Source organism: Pinus tabuliformis, chromosome 4_2 (assembly GCF_031772625.1).
Source record: "Pinus tabuliformis cultivar Carrire ecotype Pingquan chromosome 4_2, CPIR1, whole genome shotgun sequence".
NCBI lineage: Eukaryota > Viridiplantae > Streptophyta > Pinopsida > Pinales > Pinaceae > Pinus > Pinus tabuliformis.
In genome coordinates, this window is record NC_142304.1 from 975,354,722 (window position 1) to 975,377,716 (window position 22,995).

A 22,995-nucleotide genomic window follows, 5' to 3' on the forward strand; every position below is an offset into this window, starting at 1 on the left:
ATGTATAACATATGCACAACAATAGTACCACACATCCAAAACGACATGGTCTCTACCAGGCAACCTTGCTTCCAGTGTATTATCCATGTTTGCCTGCGTATGTCGCAAACCACACTGATTTCATTTCATTGATGTATCCCTCTGTATAGCATGTCCATAACATATACATAATATAATCACATAATATCAACTCATAACCACATGTTACTGACCTCGTAGATTTTTCAGGACTGCTCTTCCCACTTGATTCCTCATAAACCAGGAACCTCTTTATGTCATTTACCTGCATAACAAATCATTCCTCCACAAGAATGATTCCTAATGACCCTATCAGATAACAAGGTACATACATACATATATATACATATAAATATTAGCAATAAACAATGATTTTCTTGTCAGACAATAACATACATATATACATATGACATTAGCATAAAAAAAATCATGATCCATGATGACCCTATCAGAAATGACACACATACATACATGTATACATACATAGACACCAACATAATCATGATCACAACATAATTACTAGATATCATAAGGTCAAAGTTAAGAGAACGCTCTTTATTCATGCACAATGTGGAGAACAATAGTTCCTAACATAGCCAAGGCATTTGAAACCTCAAATCCATTTACTTTACCCTTTATGTTACCTTTCTCATGATTGTCCTATCACCATCCATTTACCTCAATGGACCTAACCAATCCAACTAGTTGTCATATGCTTGATTTTAGCTGCCCTTATACATGCATTGACCTTTATCAAGGCCTAACATCACATGTTGGGTACCACACAACTCTCCTCGAACTCCATTAACTTTCCTCTTTTCCAAACCAATTCCCAAGACTCAAAACATAAAAGGAAAGAGAAGAACGAACAAGAAGAAAACCATCAACATCAATAACAATACGACACCACAAACAAAGTGGCAAGGCCTTGCACTAGACATAACAAAGATGCAATCAAGTACAACCAAATCAAAAGCACAAAACTAGAAACAGATACCATGACTCCATCCCCATGGTTCCTAGTGCCTCCAAGTGAAAGCTCAACCCGAGCCTTCTTTAAGATTTCATGGCAATCTCTTTTGCCATGCAATCCCCTGCATCGTATTGCTATAAACACATAACTGTCAGTATGTAAACATAACAACATACTAATTACCTTACATTTCATACTAATGCCAAGCATGTTACCTTGCAACTGCTCATACATGTCAACCACATGTTCCAAATATCAAGACAATTGTATTTGTCAATTTGAAATAAACCTTTACCAAGACTAGCAATCATGCCATAATCCATAGTCAACTTATAGTCATTAGACATAATGCTTCAATTGTCATCTATTACACTCAAGTACATGTCACATATCTCAACGCATAATGTGTTAATACAACCATCTTAAAACAATACCACTTATTCATGCAATCTTACAAACACATACTTATATCATGCAAGTAATCAAACATTCAAAAAACAGATAGATAACATAATAAACACAAAACCCTTTAATATATATCTCTTTGTTTGACAAAAATCTCATTAAATTAAAATTCTTATTAATCAATTAAAATAATAAAGTATAACAAAAATCTTATTAAATTGATGAAAAATATATTTATTTATGATTAAACTAGGTAGTGACTCATTTACATGATTAAGGATTGTTTAATTAAATTAGAGTTGGTCAAAATGTTTACTCTTGCTTAATTTTCTTTATTATTTAAGTTGGTTGAAATAAATCTTATTTTATTTATCATTTAGTTGAAAGGTCAATTTTTTTTTTTAAATTTTAATGATTTGAATTGTTTTATAAATATTGCTTTCATCAATTTACTAAGATATTTTGTTAGACTTTATTATTTTACTTGATTAATAAGAATTTTAATTTAATGAGATTTTTGCCAAACCCTTTAAAATATATCTCTCTATACTTTAGACGGAAAATGTAAAACTTTCTAGAATAAGTTAAAATGGTAAAACTTTTTAATTTTCAATAAACACATTATCACAACAACAAGACATTATTATTGTAGTGAGTTAGGATTATATTCTCCACTACCACAATGCAAAACTACAATTAACAAAATACTTCAATAAGTAAAACTTAAATTGATTAAATTCTAAACCTTAATACTAATTTGAATTCAATATTTTTACTTTAATTTAGCTATATTTAAAATAAGTAGCAGGTACTAACTACTATATAGCACTTATTAAAGGTTCCATTTGTTAAAAATTACATTTTTTAAGAACCTACCTCCATCTTCCATTCCCACTCTAAATAATTTTATAAAAAAACTTTATCGAATACCTTATTATAAGATTTCGATTAAAAAAATATTTTTATAAACAATCAAATGCTACCCGCCCAACAATCTGACTCGATTTCATTAACTCTATTCACGTAAATAAAAGAGTAATGACATAACAACATTACCAAACACGATGAAATGATATTTTAATTAAGAATTTCATGTAAACAATTAGGAACTCTGTGTTGTTTGCAATTCCTATGTTTTGACATTAATAATCTCCTTACATGGTCATGGGTTAGGCATGCAATCAATCACCAAACGCCATGCCTTTTTTTGGGAATGCTTAGAGGAGACTCAAGACAAACATGGTACACCAAACCCAAGTTTTGTTCGTGTGGTTTCCTCTTCTTAGGAGAAGAACCATATGTCAGCAAACAAATAGTTTATTCTTAAAATCTACTTCACCTTTTTGCTTAACTTTCACATGAGCTATGGTTATGGCTTGTATTCACCCCCAACAAGGCACATGACCCCACATTGAAGCATGCTTTGTGTTTAACCTACCAAAGAGTTATAAAAATAATTTTATATAAAAGTCCCACAAAAAGGCAAAAGCAACCTACAAAAATTTGGATAATGGTGAACTTTATAAACCATATTGCTCAAAAAAATTGTATCATTGCTTAACTTTCACATGAGCTATGGTTATGGCTTGTATTCACCCCCATCAAGGCACATGACCCCACATTGAAGCATGCTTTGTGTTTAACCTACCAAAGAGTTATAAAAATAATTTTATATAAAAGTCCCACAAAAAAGGCAAAAGCAACCTACAAAAATTTGGATAATGATGAACTTTATAAACCATATTGCTCAAAAAAATTCTATCAATATAAAGTTATGTTTGGAAAAGGTTTTGCAAATTAAGGATGTGTTACAACTATAATCAATGTAAAATATCAAATTGTATTACTATAAATCAATTCACAATGTTATTAGATGCGGTTGGTGAAGGTGTTTTAGTGGTTGTACAGAGTCTATTCACATTTTACATATTTATAAGATTATTTATATATCTTTAATTCATATATTATTACAATATATTATTGGGTAATAATGAAATGCATACTGAATTTAAATTTAAATGAATTAATGTTTGATAATATTAAGAAATTTAAATCACAAAGCTATGCACTATTATTAAATTTAAATGATAAATAAATACTTACTCTCTTTTGATAACAATATTAAGGGATTTTTTTATTTTACTTGGTATTAAAAAAAATCATGGGGATAATTTTTGTTGTTGTTGTGATACACTCAAAATGTATTTATATAAAATAAATTAGTAAAAATATATATGAAAAATATTATTTTTCCAATAAAATTATATTTTAATAATATATTTGTTTTTTTAATCAATATATTTTTATATTAATACTGGTGGATTAAAAAAATACATCATAAGAGTTAAGTCAATTAAGCCAAATTGAAAATTACATACTAGTTTTATATGACAATTTACCTCTTAATAAATAAATATGAATAATCAAAATATAAATAAAACTCTCTATATTCATATCACAATCTTTGTATAATAAATAAAAAAAATTGTATATAAAAATAATAATTTTTTATTTTGTTTAATATTTTACTATATTTTTTATATTTATATTTATATATAAATATGTTTAGATGAAAATGATGATGATGATTAACCTCCAATAAAACTAATGAGGTATATCAGACTTTCAAAAGTAAGAGATTATTGGAGACTTTTTAATATTTATTTCTATGATTAAAGAGAAGAGAGGGAAGTATTCTTAGGTTACTATAGTTTCGCTGACTAAACAAGTCTAGAAGGTTGGTAGTGTGGCAAATGTTTCGGAAATGAGAACGGATGTGAGTAAGCTCTGGGCAATCTAAGACAGTTTTTTTCAGCTTCAACCCTCTTAGTATCACACAATTGACAAATTCTTTCATCCCAAGGTGTTTTGGGAATAGACCAACTCATAGTTTCACTTCAAAGCTCATGACAATTAAGTAATTCTAGTAGTGAGAATGGGGTTGATCACCTCCTTATAATACATTAGGTTCTTTTTCCCCTCTAGCTCCTTATCATCCCACAATTTATACTTAAATTTGAAAGTAATAGTATTTTTAATATTATCTTTATTCTCCAAGATTATCTCCTACTTATCATCTCAATGGAAATAATAATGTTAATATAAAGTCAAATGTGTGTGTGTGTCAATTGAGGTTATCATAGGTGGTTGGACAGAATGGTTATTATCTCATATTCTTGTATTGACGCTCACTCTTGCTCTCTGACTAACATAAAATGATTTGTTATATATATATATATATATATATATATATATATATATATATAACACGACTACATCTTCAACATGTCCAATATATCACCCCGATCGAGACGAGGAATTGAGCCAGTGACTTCACATCAAGGAGCACCTTAACAAAGCACCCAATCACCATCTATCCAAGACCCGTTGACTAATTTATAATAAATTTTAAATATAAATAAAGTGTGACTTCACATCAAGGAGTGCCTTAACAAAGCACCCACGGTCTATCCAAGACCCCATGAGCTATTTTATAATAAATTTTAAATATAAATAAATTTGAAAATAAATAATAATTTTGAAAATAATTTTCTTTATTATAATAAATTATTAATTAACATATTTTTTATTATTTCAAATGTTACATTAAATTAAAAAAGTTTAACTAAATAATTATGAATAAGCAAACTTTATTTTATAAAATTTGATTGAGAGTTATATATGGTTTCAATCAATACCTAAACATTAACATACATCCACATTAACGTAGATCCATCTTAACTCTGGATCTATCAAACGCCGAGAGGAATCAAACTTCTCGAGGTGCAAACATTTCCTTAAATTTTGCACTCAAAATAGAGGTTTGCACCTTGAGTGATTTGATCCCTCTCCTTAAGTTTTGCACTCAAAAAAGAGGTTTACACCTTGAGGGATTTGATCCCTTTGGACACTTGATGGATCCAAAGCTAAAATGAATCTACGTTGGTTAAATATTAATTCTATAAAATAAAGTCTATGTTTATAAGATACCTGATTGTTTAAATTTAAAAACTTTGCTATAAAATGCATAAAAAGCAACTATAAATTATAACTTAATATATGGGTTTTAAAAACTCATTACACATATAAGTAAGCATGTGGTTGATTGAATTCTTCCTAAATCACAACACTGGCCCTAAAATTATAACGTAATATAAGGGTTTTAAAAACTCAATATACATATAGCTCATAGTGTTTTTTACCTAAAATATGTGGTTGAAGTACAAGTTCTGAAACATGTGGCTAATGTATGAGTTTTGTTACAAAACTTGTCCTTCTATGACTTGCCTCCAAACTTGTTCGAAAACTTAGTTTATTTTTTTAATTACATATTTGATATTTAAAATCAAATTCATTTCTTTAATAAAAGTAAAATTCATTAAAATTTTATGCCTTTAAATATGTTACATTAAAGAAGAACATGTGGCTAATGTATGAGTTTTGTTACAAAACTTGTCCTTCTATGACTTGCCTCCAAACTTGTTCGAAAACTTAGTTTATTTTTTTAATTACATATTTGATATTTAAAATCAAATTCATTTCTTTAATAAAAGTAAAATTCATTAAAATTTTATGCCTTTAAATATGTTACATTAAAGAAGAATTACCATGGGAGAAGCATGGGTTGTCAAAATCATAGGAAAGGGTTTTGAAAAGTTGGATTTCTATAGTTTAATTTATTTAACTTTTTATTATAGTTAGAATTATAATTATTAGATAGACTACAAAGAGTACCACCTGGTAATTTACTTTATTCAACTTTGTAATTATATGGTGGAAATTATAATTATTTATTTTATTTTATATTTTCCGATGAGTGAAAATCTGGGCAGATCAACCCAAAGGGATCACATCCCCCAACTAAACTAGCAAGACCTAACCATAAAGGCATCAAGGAGAATTACCCAATAACCTCCCAATTGGAAAAGTACTTAGCAATGAAACCAATTGAGCTAACTCTTGGGGTTATTTTTTATAATTCTAATTATGCAAATATTTTTGTTTCTTATTTAAACTATGGGTTATCAAAACCATTGTGGGTTATCATAATTTTATTTTAAATTATGGTCTAATCTTTTTAATAAATATACCTTATTTAATTTAATTTCTTTATCTTTATTTTATTTTATTTAAAATTGTGGTTAAATCTTTTTATATTATGGTCAAATCCTTTAATATATTGTGTGTGAAAATTTCATCTATCATAACAATTAGAACTTATTTTCCTAATTGTTAATTTATTTAACAATTTATTTGCAGTTTTCTACAGTAAATATCAAATAATTCACATTGTGATTTTCACAAATAAATTATGCATAAGAAAAAATAGCACTGGAAACTGAGAAAATCTAACACACATGCACACATAAAATTTACATAGTTATTTTTGGATAAAAGTCCCCGGAAAAACCCAACTTAGGAAAACTAGTGCAACAACTAAGGGTTTTATTATTATGCAACAGTGAAATCTGAGTACAATCTATGGATGCCCAATAGGCAATCCAATCAGTGGGTATTTGACATAAATAATTATAGAGAAAATTCTCTCACCCCACAAGCAATCCTGGCAGTGGCTCCTTCAGAAAAATTGGTCATACAAACCCCAACATAGGCCCTTTGCTCAGTCCCTATGTTTCCTCTCACATGTGTGGCTCGAATCTGCCTTTGAGCAAGCCATCTATCCTATCTCTACTGCTCGAAGTGATTCTCCGAACCCTTTCGAAGACTTTCCCGACCTATGGAAGCTTAATCGACTTCCTTCCTAGTTAATTCAAACTGTCGTGCTCCAACTACTACGCAGTCTCTACACTACTTGTGCATAGATTACTTCTATCACTTGTCGTTACCTCTCTGGATATGGGAAACTTCCTTTGGATCACTGTCTCTACCCCTCATCGACTCTGCGTCCTCACTGAATCTCAAACCCTCCCACAACTAACTTCTACTACTCTGGAAAATCGAATTCTCCAAGTGTCTATGGTGAAGTGTCTTTTCCAAGTGCCCATCGAATTCTTCTTATAATCCTCTATTGGAGCGCCAACAACCAAGATTAAAAGTTAATCAAGGGTTAATATCATTTTGAAGTCGATCCGTGTGAATTTCTAGACTATTCTCACATTGACAAATAATTAGTTATAATTAATTAACCATATTCCCTAAGTTTAGACTTAGGAAATATTTAAAAATCGACTAATAATCTAATTAAGCCATCTCTAGATGGAATTTCCAGAAATGATTTCTAGGTTATAGAGATCTCATGTATCCTAGCCTCTTCACCAAGTTTCGTTTCTAGAACACATCCAATGCTACAAAAGCTAACACTCCCTCTTAGCGAGGATTGTATTCTAGTGTTGCACACCCTGCCACAACACCCTATCTTTGTATCATCTCCTGTCACATTGTTGATGTTTGGCTGCTACTTCCCACCAACCACTACGCAACTCTGGTGTTGTATCTATGTTGTTGTTGACAATGTTATACTGCTTCAAACTTTTCATTTTCACTACAACTCCATCTCATATGTTGTTGTTGCAACTGCAACTGAGAATCATCCAAAATACTAAATCATTTGTGTTCAGTATGATGCATTTGTCTCCTGAGTCTTGACTTCTACTATCTTCTCCACTGTCATTGAAGAATATGTGTTGTTTCTAACTCTACACTGAACCACCTGCTCTGTTGTCAACATTTCACTGCGCTCCTCAGCATCTGACTACTACTAGTTTGTAATTGTCACTTTGGTACTGAATGCATCAACTACCACTGATCCATCCTACTACTGAACACTGTGGGCCCCCCCATAGCCAGGTAATGATCCATGAGGTGGACTCCTCAAGGAACCTTCCCACTCTCTATAGCTCTCTAGGGCTACAACACCAAATCACCCCACCTCACTCCTGGAGGTATATCTGTGAACATAACAAACTCTCCCTCTAGCTTAGAGGAAAGCTTGTCTATTTCCACGGATCTACCCGTTGGTCTTGCTTCTTCTGCTTGTCCTTCTTCCCGAGAGGACACCGGGTATTGTAGTGGTTGAACTCACCACACTTGAAGCACTTGGCATTTGACCTATCCTTCTTCTTCTTCTTCTTCTTCTCCCTTTGCCCCTGATTGGGACCCTTCAATGCTAGAGCCACATTCTCCTCCTCCTTCACACCCTTTGATCTGTTGTCATTGTTTTTACTGATGGAGCTCTTAAGAAAGCTCACTTCATTTCCTCCTGCTGCAAATTGACCCACATCTTGTCCCATCTAGGTAGTGTGTCTCTGCCCAATATACTTTGGATGAAGACTTGCCAATCCTTCGAGACATTGTTTAGTGCCAACCATACTAGCTTTGGTGGTTGAGGCACTGCCCTAATAGCTACAAGTTGATATCGGACCTCCTGAATCTTGGTGAGGAAGGGACCTATGCCTTCTCCCTTTTGCATCTTGATGCATCTGAGCTTTTCTTCTAGGAACATCTTCCCCTGCTCGGAAGAATTCTAATATAGCGTGGAGAGAGTTATCCACATTTCTCTGGTTGTACCTTTGTCTTCCAAATGTGAGACTATATGATCTCAGACTCCATACAAGACCAATTACTTCACCCTTTCCATCTCCTTATTGTATTCTTTGAGCTAATCCACATCCTTGGTAGCTGCCACCACATTATATATGTAGGCTTTCAGGCCAGATTTCATCTAAAAGGAAGGACATCCTAGCCTTTCAGATGACATAGTTGGAAGCTCCATCCAACCTATCTCGATCTCTTAGCCCGACTGTGGCCGTATCTAGGTTTGATCTAGAAATTCCCTCTTCCTATGCTTGGCTATTTCTCTGCTACTAACACTCTTGGAATGCATAGATCTACTAGTTGCTACTACCAATCTGCAACTGGGAAAATCATATTTCTTGGCTAGAAACCCTCTGAGAGAAATCTCCCTCTATGTGTGCAATTTCTCTTCCACCTAACGTTGATTCTACTACTGCAAAACCTTCTGCGTCCAACCAAGGAATCTGCTTAGCGAAAATATAAATTGTTGCTGGTCCCTCTGACTGCTAGAATCACTATCCTTGGTAACTCAAATTTTTTGCCAACCTGCAACTAAAAATCAAATTTTTTCCCTAGCAATTCGGCCTGCCTATCAATGAACTGTGTAGCCTCTAGGAATTTTAGCCTACTATTCCCACTGAGCAACAAAATTTACTTCTTTGCTTCTAAGATTCCCAACTGATCACTCACGCTCCGATACCATGTGAATATTTCATCTATCACAACAAACTGGATATTATTTTCCTAATTGTTAATTTATTTAATAATTTATTTGTAGTTTGCTATGGGAAAAAACCAAATAATACACACTGTGATTTTCCAAAATAAGCACTATGGAAGAAAAATAGCATTGGAAACTTAGAAAATCTAATGCACACACACATAAAATTTACACAGTTAGTTTTGAATAAAAGCCCCGAAAAACCCAGCTTGGGAAAACCGATGCAACAATTAAGGGTTTTATTATTATGCAATAGTGAAATCTGAGTACAATCTATGGATGCCCAAATGGAAATCCAATCAACAAGTATATGACAAAAATAATTAGATAGAAAATTCTCTCACCCCATAAGAAATCCCGACATTGGCTCCTTTAGAAAAATTGGTCATCCAAACCCCAGTGTAGGCCCTCTGTTTAGTCCTTGCGCTGCCTCTCACATGTGTGGCTCGAATCTGTCTCTAAGCAAGTCGTCTAGCTTGTATTTGCTGTTGGAAGTGGTTCTCCAAGCCTCTGGAAGACTTTCTTGGCCTTTGGAAGTTGAATCGACTTCCTCCCCAACTAATTCAAATTTCTCTACTCCAGCTACTGCACAATCTCTGCTCTACTTCTGCGTGGATCACTTTTGTCACTTGTTACTACCTCTCCATATCTGGAAAACTTCCTCTGGATCACTGTCTCTGCCCCTCACTAACTTTGTTTCTTTAGTGAAGCTATAACTCTCCAACAACTGATTATTGTTACTCTCAAAAATCGAATTCTCCAAGTGTCTCTCGTGAAGTGTCTTCTCCAAGTGCCTATCGACTTCTTCTTATAATCCTCTGTTGGAGCACCAATGACTAATATTAAAACTTAATCAAGGGTTAGGATCACCTTGAAGTCGATCTATGTAAGTTTCTAGACTATCCTCAACTTGACTTAATTTTTTGTGATTAATTAACCATTATCCCTAAGTTTAGACTTAGGAAATATTTAAAAATAAGCTAAGAATCTAATTAATCTATCTCTAGGTGGAATTTCTAGAAACAATTTATGGGTTATGGAGATCTCATGTATTCTAGTCTCTCCACCAAATTTCGTGGCTAGAACACATCAAATGCTACAAAAACTAACATTATGGTCAAATATTTTTAATAGACATATTTTATTTCCTAAAAATATGTTTTAACGAAAATATTAACAGCCACGAGTTGATTATTTCTTTATATATACCCCATCACTCTTTTATGATCTATCGTGATTTACTTGAGCCCCTGGTGATGGGTGGTGAGACCACTCCAAATGTAGGACATCAGTAAACTCACACATAACATATATCCAAAAACTTATATCGACATATCAGGGTTGTCAAAACTTGGAGTCAAATAGTTAAAGAAGAATACCATGGCAGAAACCATGGGTTGTCAAAACCATGGTTGTGAAAATGTGGATTTCTATAGTTTAACTTATTTAACTTTATGATTGAATAGTTAAAGTTATAATTATTAAATAGGCTACATTAAAGAAGAAAACCATGGGAAAAGCTCGGAGTCCCATAATTTAATTTATTTAACTTTATATTTATATAGTTAACTAGTAGTCTTTAAGTGCGACTTTTTGGAAAGTTTTCCTGTTTATTTTTCGATCTCATTTGTTTAGAATCTGGCAGGGATTCATTGAAATCATAAGTTTAACAAATGAACACTTCACAATTGAAGTGCCCCTGGGATTTTTGAGGGTGTTAACACCATATATGCAATAATAAAAAAACTAGTTTAAACAACAAAAATCAAGATTTGACCACAATTTTTTCGTTGGATTCCAGTCAGAAATATGCCAAAAACTCCAAAAAGTGGAACTTAAAAACTACTCATATAGTTAAAATTCTAATTATTAATTTTATTTATGCAAATATATGTGTCTCGTATTTAAACTATGGGTTATCAAAACCATCCGGGTTGTAGAAAATTGGAATCCCATAGTTAAAGAAGAATACCATGGGAGAAACTATGAGTTGTCAAAACCATGGGAAAAGTTGGGCCGTGAAAAGTTGGGTCTTTGTAGTTTGATTTATTTAACTTTATGATTATATAGCTAAAATTATAATTATTGAATAGGCTACATTAAAGAAGAATGTTGTGGGAAAAACGACCATAATTTAATTTATTAAATAGGTTATATTGAAGAAGAATACCATGTGAGAAATCCAAACCATAATTTAATTTATTTAACTTTCTAATTATATAGTTAAAACTATAATTATTATTTTAATTTTTATAATTTAAATTATGCAAAGATTTGCACCTCTTTTTTTTAAAATGTAATTTGACCAAGAAAAAATGTTTATATAACATAACAATACAAGACAAGGCAACATCTCTTTCATACTGGGCTGAAGACTCGAGAGTGCTTCTTCACGCATTAAGCACAAACATCAACATTTACCTCTTTAGAAAAACTTCATGTCATTAAATGGATGCAAAACATTGAACTTGCCATATCCCTTATGAAACAGAACAAATGGTTATCGCTTTTCACATTATGTTATAAATAAAACTTGAAAATGTTAGGTTTTTTTGTTTTTCATTTTCATTTTCTCCTATTACAAAGCAATTACTAATGAGACATGTTTCTAGACTTTATAAATTCAAAGGTTACTTTTAATTTGATTTTTTTGCTAAATTATTATAGGCAAAAGACATGATTCCAATTGATGATGACGATGATTAATTATTCACTAAGATCTATATGGTTTACTAATGAGACATGTTTCTAGACTTTATAAATTCAAAGGTTACTTTTAATTTGATTTTTTTGCTAAATTATTATAGGCAAAAGACATGATTCTAATTGATGATGACGATGATTAATTATCCACTAAGATCTATATGGTTTATCATACTTTAAGAAGGTAATAGATTAATCAAAATTCTTTAACATTTTATTTCTATGCTTAAAGAAAAGTGAGAAAAGGGTTCCCAAATCACCATAGTTTTGTTGAATTAAATAGTCAAGATGGTTGGTAGTGTGACAAATATTTTGAAAATTAGATTGAAAGTGAGTATAAGATGGACAATCTAAGAGAGTTATTTTCATCTTCAACCTTCTTAGGATTGCACATGTGACAAACTCTTTCATCCAATAGAATTTTGGGAATTGACCAATGCCTGGTCTTTCTATGAAGCTCATGAGGATTAATTCTAATCTTGGCAATGTTCATTTTCTTCTTAACCCTATTCAAGACAGAGAGATAAGTTTGGTTTTTGAGATTGGAGTTGATCACTTCCTTATAATATCGTAGTTTACTGCCCCCCTCTAGCTCTTTGTTATCCCACAATTTCTCCTTAATTTTGGACATAATAATGTTTTTAATATTATCAAGATTCTCCAAGATTATATCCTCCTTTATTCCCCAATGCTCTAGACAAGACATGGCATCCTTATGTCATCCTCACTTGAGTCAAAGGTGGGGGATTTGGCTAGATTCAGAAGCAATTTTACAAAACCTCTTGGCATCCTTGTTGTACAACTTCTTATACATAAGATACCTAGTGAAATCATAATTACCCATCTCTTTAAAAGATATCATGTTATTAAAGAGATTTAATTTTTAGTGAGAGTAATAACATTTTATTTTTATAAATTTTCACTTCCTAAGACTATGTTCACCAAATTTAAAATCTTAATCATTTTGTTAAAATAATGTTTCTTCAATTGTCATTTATAGTCAAGTGTAACCTTTTTACATATAATAAGAACTAGTAGATATTTATACTATGTGATTTAAAAAGGTAGAGACTAGCATCAATCAACAATGATGCAAATAGGTTAGCGAGGATTGAAGCCTACAGTCACTTAATATTGCATATCCAAATTGTTAATTAGGGGAGGCAAAAGCTAGCTAGTAGATGTTCAAAATAAGTGTGTACATCTACTAGCTAGCTTTTGCCTCCCTTAATTAACAATTTTGGTCGATATGTAATATTAACTCATTATAGGCTTCAATCACACACACACACACACACACACACACACATATATATATTATAGGCTTCAATCCACACACACACACACACACATATATATCTTACAAAAAGACCCTAAAAAACGTAAAAGTACTTTATAGTACATTAGCTAGGAGGTGGAGGAGGAACACCAAAATTCTCTAATGTCCCTGTAAGATCCAATGAAAAAGAGCCCTTTCCTAAAACATTAAGGCTTGAAAGGTTGGATTGCTCTATTTTCTCTTCTACCTTGATGTCAGGATTGATTGGATGATTAGGGGACGAACTATATAATATTGGGATAGTGAGGTGATGATGGAGCAAAGAGTGGCACATTTAACTTCCATCTTGCTAACCTCCCTCTTGAGTTTGACCAACATATCCTTGACGATGCTATATTGTTTTGAGGTTGAGAAACCTTATTATTGAAACCACTTAGGAGAGTGACAAAAAAGAGGTGCAAATGTCCTTGATTTTGAAGTCATGATGTTGCAAAACTATCCACAGTCAATTCTAGATGTCCATGAATACCCACAACTAATTCTAGAAGTCATGTAGAGGAAATTTTAGCCTAAAAGTGCCCATGAAAATTTCATGTAATTTCCATGTCATAATATATAAACCAATAAAAATACTTTAAATTTAAAAAGAGGTACATGTAAATATTTTGGAGGGAAAAGAAGAAAAACTAATTTTTTTTTAGTTGTATTTTTGGCTTATTTCCCTATAGGTTTACTCAAATTTCAAGTGCAGACACTCATTGGATGCATAATTAAATTCTACATCCAACAAGTACCCATTATGCATACTTTTGAGAAGACCCACATTGATAAAAATTAAAGATACATTAAAAAACATTAAAAATCTTCAATTTTTATCAATGTGGGTCTTCTCAAAAGTATGCATAATGGGTACTCGTTGGATGTAGAATTTAATTTTGCATCCAACGAGTGTCTGCACTTGAAATTTGAGTAAACCTATAGGGAGATAAGCTAAAAATACAATTAAAAAAGTAGTTTTCTTCTTTTCCCTCCAAAATTCATCTCTTATTTTATTATTTTTCCTTAGGAGGCAACTTTTAGGCTAAAATTTCCTCTAATGATGAGGGTCCACTACAAAGGATTGCAACCTATATGAGGAGGCTTGAGAGAAGACTTGCGTGAGCTGCTAAAAATTGAGGAAAACTTGGGGGAGGTTGAGGTGGGCCATCTAGTCCAAACATAGAGTCAAAAGTTCTTTAGGATAAGGGGGCCTTGATGAAAGACCAACCAAATTTTGGATGAATAGGGGAGGGCCAACGATGAACCACAAAAAAACCAAGCCACCAAGGCATCTCTAAGAAAAACCACAAAATTGGTTACCCACCATCATGACCCATTGACAAGCCATCATCAAGGAAGCCACAAAATGGATGAGCCTCCATTGTAAGAGCCACCAAATAAAAAGGTCACCAAGGTACCTACACACATATTTTAATAAGATTGGGGGATAGACCATGAAAAGAAAACCATGAGGGAAGAGAACCTTAAATTGTTGGGGTAGTGGAGTAGACTGATGACTAAGGAGTGGGACACTCCCTCAACTAAAACCTTTTTGAACTTGCTTAGATCCCATCATAAACTAGATAAGTTGATTCTTTGCACTAAGGAGTTATGTTGTCATGCATCCCCAAAATAACCATCCCACTTGCATCATGCGAGCTAGGGACATCAAATTCATAATTAAGTTGATATTAGCATGACGTTAGAGGCATGAGAATTTTGTGTCACTCCTACTCTTACGAAGTCTCATTCATGGCATTGTATGGATGTCATTTGGTTCTTAAATTGTGATGTTATATTTTCTATGAGATCATTCATGCTTAGGGGATTGGATGATAATTATGCCTATCATTGGGATTAACTAAACCCTATTTTCCCTAATGCCTAAATTAACCTATAGATCTGATTTTTTGCTAATTTCTTAGTAAGTGTGAAAACCTTTACCTCAAGGATGCTGAACAATATCTATCTAGTCTAGGCAAGAATTATTGCTTCCCTATAGTCAATTGGATTTGTTTCAAGGACTATGTGTCAAATTTAGCCAATTTCCCACTATGATCAACTTGAGGATTTGGAGATAGGATGCAATTCAGACTCCCTGAAGGAGGGTGCAAGTTTATGCAAGTTTGTTTGAGGGGTTCCTAGCCTCCAAGAGTAGGTGCACTTGATTGTACCTCACAAGTCTAAGAGAACCCCACTTACACATACCACCCTAGATAGCTAGGTGTAACTTTTCCATAATACTTTTGTTGATTTTTTGCATTGGGGAGTTATATTGTCACGCATCCCCAAAATAACCACCCCACCTACATCGTGTGAGCCAAGGACATCAAATTCATAATTAAGTCAATGGATAGGCATGGCATCAAAGGCGTGTGAACTTTGCATCACTCTTAAGCATATGAAGTGTCATTCTTGGTATTGTATGGGTGCCATTTGGTTCTTAAATTGTGATGTGATATTGTTTATGAGACCATTCATGCTTAGGACATTGGATGATAATTATGCCTATCATTGAGACTAATTAAATCGTATTTTCCCTAATGACTAAATTAACATATAAATCTGATTTTTTGTTAATTTCTCAATAAGTGTGAAAATTTTTACGTCAAGAATTATTTGCAATACTTGTCCACTCTGGCATGAATTATTACTGCCCTATAGACATTTGGATTAGTTTCAAGGACCATGTGTCAAATTTATCCAATTTCCCACTATGATCAACTTGAGGATTTGCAAAAAGAATGCAATTCAAACTTCTTGAAGGAAGGTGCAAAGTTCAACTAGATTGTTTGAGGAGTTCCTAGGCTCCAAGTGTAAATGCAATTGATTATACCTCTTAAGCCTAAAAAAACCACACTTGCACCTACTACCCCAAATAGCCAATTGTAACTTATCCGTAATACTTTTATACCATTCTAATTAAACATGTAGTCCCATAACCACCCAACACACATTTATATAAACATAACTAAATGTTAATATACATACTTTTGAAAATGTGTACCTTTAAATAAACAAAATGTGTACCACAGTTAAGCGTGCTTGAGCCAGAGGAGTTCTGGGATGGGTGACCTCCTGGGAAGTCCTGGTTACCGGGTGCAAGCCCCGGAAGTGATGATTGATGCTATGTGATTCGTTCTCCACATTTCACTAGTTTCAATCCCACTTCTTCACCCCTGTGAGCATCACCCGATGCAATGAGTGCTTAGTGAACTATTCAAAAATCATGAGAAATTAGTCACTTTACGACTACCTCTCATGGAAATGGTCATACTTTGAATGACTTACTTAACGCAGTTGAATCCCAAAAATGATATCTAATATAATGCACTGCGAAAATCCCCCATACTTAAATTCAAAAAGAGTCAAGGGATCTCTACCTGAATGGTTCATGAGGCACAATACTTGCTAAGGTTTTGCAAATGGGGTAGCAAGCTAAGTGGGCTTAATTGTGGGGAAAAACTCCACAGTTAAGCGCGCTTGAGCCAGAGGAGTTCTGGGATGGGTGACCTCCTGGGAAGTCCTGGTTACCGGGTGCAAGCCCCGGAAGTGATGATTGATGCTATGTGATTCGTTCTCCACATTTCACTAGTTTCAATCCCACTTCTTCACCCCTGTGAGCATCACCCGATGCAATGAGTGCTTAGTGAACTATTCAAAAATCATGAGAAATTAGTCACTTTACGACTACCTCTCATGGAAATGGTCATACTTTGAATGACTTACTTAACGCAGTTGAATCCCAAAAATGATATCGCATGCTTAAATTGAGTGCTTGAAGTTCATGAACAATATTGCTAAAAACTTGGGTGACCTCCTGGGAAGTCCTGGTTACCGGGTGCAAGCCCCGGAAGTGATGATTGATGCTATGTGATTCGACATTTCACTAGGTGAGCATCACCCGATTTGAGTGCTTAGTGAACTTCAAAAATCATGAGAAATTAGTCACTTTACGACTACCTCTCATGGAAATGGTCATACTTTGAATGACTTACTTAACGCAGTTGAATCCCAAAAATGATATCTAATATAATTTTAATATAACAATCCAGCAATATACCAAATTATTAAAAAAAAAAACCATTTATTTATAGGACAAAAAACCCTATTTACATGATAATTTCATTGCTAAATTCTACCAATATATACATATCCTTCATTACTAAAGTCTACCCATATATACATACCCTACCACGTGAATTTGAACATAAAATTTCCTAAAATGAAACACCTACCTTTAAACATTAAAACACTCAAGTTATTCACGTTATCCCTTTGAAAAAAAAAAAGTAACTCTTAAGTGTAATTTAAAATAATGTAATACTTTTCAATAATTAATACACACAATTTAAATCCATGAAAATTAATTCATAATAATATATCACGGAATTCAAGCATTTACACTAACTGGTTAATCATAATATTTTTTGCCTCCTCCAGTAAGATGCAGACATTCCTTATTTAAATCAGATATTTTTTTCACTTAGGAGACAAAGTGATTCGAGTACTTGCACTAACTTGTTAATCATAATGATGTTTACCCACTTGGAAATATATTTCCTTATTAAAATCATAAAAAATATAGTGGTCATCTGTTCTACAATAAACCGACGGAAAATATGGTGGTCACTGACCAATTGATGTAACCGTTATAAACCTAATTATGACACCATGGATTAGAAGCCTAATCTCCGTGCACTCCACCGTATTCACAACCATTCCTACGCTGTATATACGTCACGAAACCCTTGCGTGCTAGTGCATGTTGCGGTATCTACTGTGTCTGTTGCCTAATGCAACGGTTACATGAAGCATATCCCAGACCAGACATTAATTACAGAAGGGCGGGGAGCCTTTATAACTGATTAGAGAATCGTTGTGCGAAGTATAAGCAGGGAGCTTGCATTGACCAGAGCTTTGTGGGTGAAAGGATTTACACAGAGATTGTGATAAAGTACATTCAGTGAGTGTTACCAGGACTCTGCAAAAATGTGTTGTGGCACTATTTGTAAGGTGTGTTCATGCCTTATTTTTCTGGCTGTTCTGATAGGTCTCTTGTTTGGTTTCGGTGTCTTCAAACGAGCGTTCCACCATGCAGAGCAATGCCTTCATGACTGCAGTGGCAAATATGAGGTAGCACTGGCTCCTAATGGAAGACCCTTTCTGAGACATCCATGATGCATTGATAGCCTCAGGGCTCAGAGATTTGCTCTGTATTTCAGTTTACAGTGTTGGATGCTTAGGTGTATATATATGTTAATAAAGTAAGAAGAGTACATCAGCTGAGACATCCCCATGATGGTTGAAAAGAGATTTGGCTTGCAGTCTATAGGGTTTGTTGATGGCCTGATGCATCTTCTCCTCCACAAGCTATGTGGGTATTGCTAAATCATTCTTTTTAGTCATTTTTTGGGTATTCATAGGACCATAAGAGCGGATCCATGGCTATATAGCTGGTTCACTTCCATGGATCAGTATATGAATTTTTTCTGTTATGTAACATGCTATTCAGTATTTGGGTTGTTTACTGACTCTGATTTTTCAAGAAGTATGATAAGTTTCGTGATGTCCATCAGTATGTCTTATTTGCTTATTCTAGTACTTTCATGGCAAATGCAATGGTTGATTTTGAGCATATGCGTTGTAAACATGTTGGGATGAGCTATATGATTCTAAATTCTTCAGACTGAATTCCTGTGCAATATTAGGAGCCAATAGCATATATCGAAGTCAAGAGTCAAGACAGGCATTCTTCTTCATCATTTGACGCCATCAATACCCGAAGAATATAGTTGATGCATTATAATATTGCTTAGGACGTTTTCCTTAAATCCACGGTTTCTGTTGTTTCGTTGACTCATGGCATGTTCTTTCATATATGTCTCTGTTGGAACTTGCAATCTGCAATTTGATAAATGCCTGTCATAGAATGGATGATATAGCTCAGTGGTGAGGCAACCTGAGGCGCCAGGGGCAGATCTTGGATTTGATTCTTATTTTGTTCAGTTTTCAAAAATATCCCCTAGGCTATATAGATCAAAAGCCCTGACTACAGAAATTGTTCCTCTACTCCACCCCTCCTTTTAAACTGTCTGCCTGTACATTGGCGTGATTATATTAATGGAAATAACTTCTCTACTAATATATATGAACAATGTGTAGTAAAAGTGTTTGGCATACCAACAGGAATCAAACAAAAAGATTCATTATATAAAACTGCTTTCTAAGTTTCTAACTAGCTCAATGAACACGGCACTTGGATCTTCTGTTATTATTATATACAAATCTGTCCGCTTAGAGCAGCAAATGTGATTCACGTTCTCCGTTCTCCATCTTAAAGGTAATCAGCCGAACAAATCAGACACAAAGTTAGTACAGGGATTTCAGATGATGGGTTGAAAGCTTTTGGGGTTGAGCGCCAGAGAGCATGTGTACTCTAGCCTCTCATTACCTGTCTCATCTGCAAAATCTGGCAGATTCTGTTAATTCTAGAGCTCACAAATTCTAACTGTGTGAGATGATAGAGAAATGTTATAATTCCGCATTCCAGGAATTAAGTATCAACCCTGAATTGTTCTGATTGTTTGATGCATAAAGTTGTGATTATTATTTATAGGTGACAACTGCGAGCTCTAGAGATATTTTCATTTTATGTAATGATATGTTCATTCATTTAAAAAAAAAATATCTGCTGAAATTCTAAATATAATTGCTCCCACTCTGAAAGGGAACCTGCCTGCTGAACTCCTGAAACAACCTTTTATATAGAGAATGTAATTAAAATAAGGCTATCAGCAAGCATTAAGCAGAGAATATAAATTGTGACGACTTAGTTTCCCCAAAGTTTGAAGTTAGTGCTTATTTTGTTGAAATCCCTTGAGCAGCAATCAAATGCTAATGAACCACCCTGTGACTCTAACAGACTTGTGGCTATACTTGCGAATTTTACCAATTTCAGTACTTGCTTATTAGGAAACTAGCACATAAATAAGGGATCAAAATAGTGGTAATTCTCAGAAGTCTGAGCATCTAAATATATGCCCATCACTCTGATCCATGGCATTCGGCAGGTATTCGAAACTCAAGTAACATAGACTACAGTGGATTCTACCAATTACATCCAGTCCTTTTACCTACCATATTCCATCCATGCAACCATTTTAAGCACTATAAACTGCCTTGCTGTGTAAAGATACAGAATGGAAATGACTACATCTTTATCCCTGGCCATTCATACAAAGCAGACCCTCCACAGAAAAATCACCATTTCCAACATAAGAGCATCAAATCCTATCCTCCCAACCATATTAGTCTTCGCAATATCGACTCACAATCCAAAATAGGTGGCATCATAGACAGGAATTGTATAAGAAGAACAGGCCTACAACTAAAAACATTTCATGTTCTCCGTGTTGATCCAATATGACCAAAGACTTCATAGAAAAATAAAAACACTGCTAGGAAATTGAATTTTTGGCTTTAAATGCCATCACTGTTGAAAGTCCTGTAATTTGTATTCCATAAACGCACAGAGATACAGCCATCCTTAGTACATAAGAGCAGGCCCTGGGAGCTCTGATTCCAGAATTCAAAGGTCAACCAACAGAGTGACAAGCATTGTCCGAGCATTAACCAGAGCATTAACCAGAGTGACAAGCATTGACCGAGCATTGGCCAAGGGAAATGGGTCAGCTGAAAATAATTCTGAGTATGCTTTTAATCATGACTGGTTGGTTAATATATTGGCCTAGTGCATATCAAGTTTCTCATGCAACCTTATTACTTCAAGATAACTCCACCAATACCTACTGAAAAAGGTGGCTAATCCTTTGCTTATAGGAAGCCCTGCCTGTGAGAAGTCGAATCACTCATTCACGTGAGTCCTCCCCTTGGCATTTCAAAAAGCATGCACGAGGGAGCAATATTTAGTCAATTTTGCCTAATTTTTGTTCGGCCATTGGAGCATCTTTGATAGTATGAACAAAATATAACACTCTTTGTTCAGAATCGTTCAGATGCATGAGAAGATATGATGCAGCTGAGTCATTGAGGTCGATTTCCTTTTTTGTATTAAGGGATGCACATTGCACATTGCACATTGTATCCAGATTCCAACTACAAATCCACGGATTAATCTATCTTGGTCCAATCCAAGAAGGGCTGCATAGATTAGTTCATGGAGTTGTAGTTGGATATAAAATGCAATGTGCATCCTTTTATACAATGTACAAATAGATAAATCAACCAAAACGAGTCCACTGTACCATATCTTCTTGTGTTGCATGCATCTAAACAAAGTGTGCTGCAGCCCTTCTTGGATTGGAGCGAGATGGATTAGTCCATGGAGTTGTGGTTGGATATAGAGTGCAATGGGTGAGATGTAACAAGGGATAGCATGAACAAAATATATATGTAACAAGGCGTTTGGAGCTTTTGATAATATGAACAAAATATAACACACTCACTTTGTTTGTGCAACATGAGAAGATGCAAAATGATGCACATTGCACTCTATATCCAACTACAACTCGATGGACTAATCTAATAGAGTATTTCTATAAGATGTAACAAACCCATCCCTCAAGGTCGCATCTCTGCCATTTTTCCTTCTTTATTAATTCAAAAACTTAAATCAACAGCATCCACAGCAGATGGGAATGGTCTGGCTACAAACAGCATGTAGAGTACAATCTCCGAAGCTCAGATGACAGCATGTCTCTTGTTTCGTTTCTTGGCCTTCTTGTTTAGTCAATTGGTTTTACACTGTCATTGTAATGGCCTAATACTGCAGTACAGTGAAGAGTACTAATTCTCCGCTGCGGTGCAGTTAAGAGTGGTAGTTCTTTAACTTCTTTAATAGTTAATAAAATTTTAATTGCACAATGAATTAGTGTCTGTGAGGTGCACTCATTTATTTGTGTACAAAACCACATAATACGCAAGGTTAGACCTGTTCTAAACATCAAGGAATAGCCACTCTGGTACGTTGATGTGGTGTATTTTGTTTGGCCACATCAATGCTTAAAAAGAGCTCATCCCCGTTAAATACTGTTGAACAATTGTATTCACTATGATCACGTAATATTCTAGTGGGTGCGACATGGTGACCCCTTTTAAGAGTCTTTGCAGGTGCCATTAATAATTGTCAAGTGATATATTTAATGGTATTCTTGAAAGTATGCCAATACTACTGGTGGGCACCATTCCTTGAACAGGCCTGATCTTGACTCAATTAATCTAGCTTTTTGCTCATGCAGTTTGAGCCCTTACCTATGCGTGAACTCACTAAAGGTGAGACATACATAGTTATTTCTTCACCAA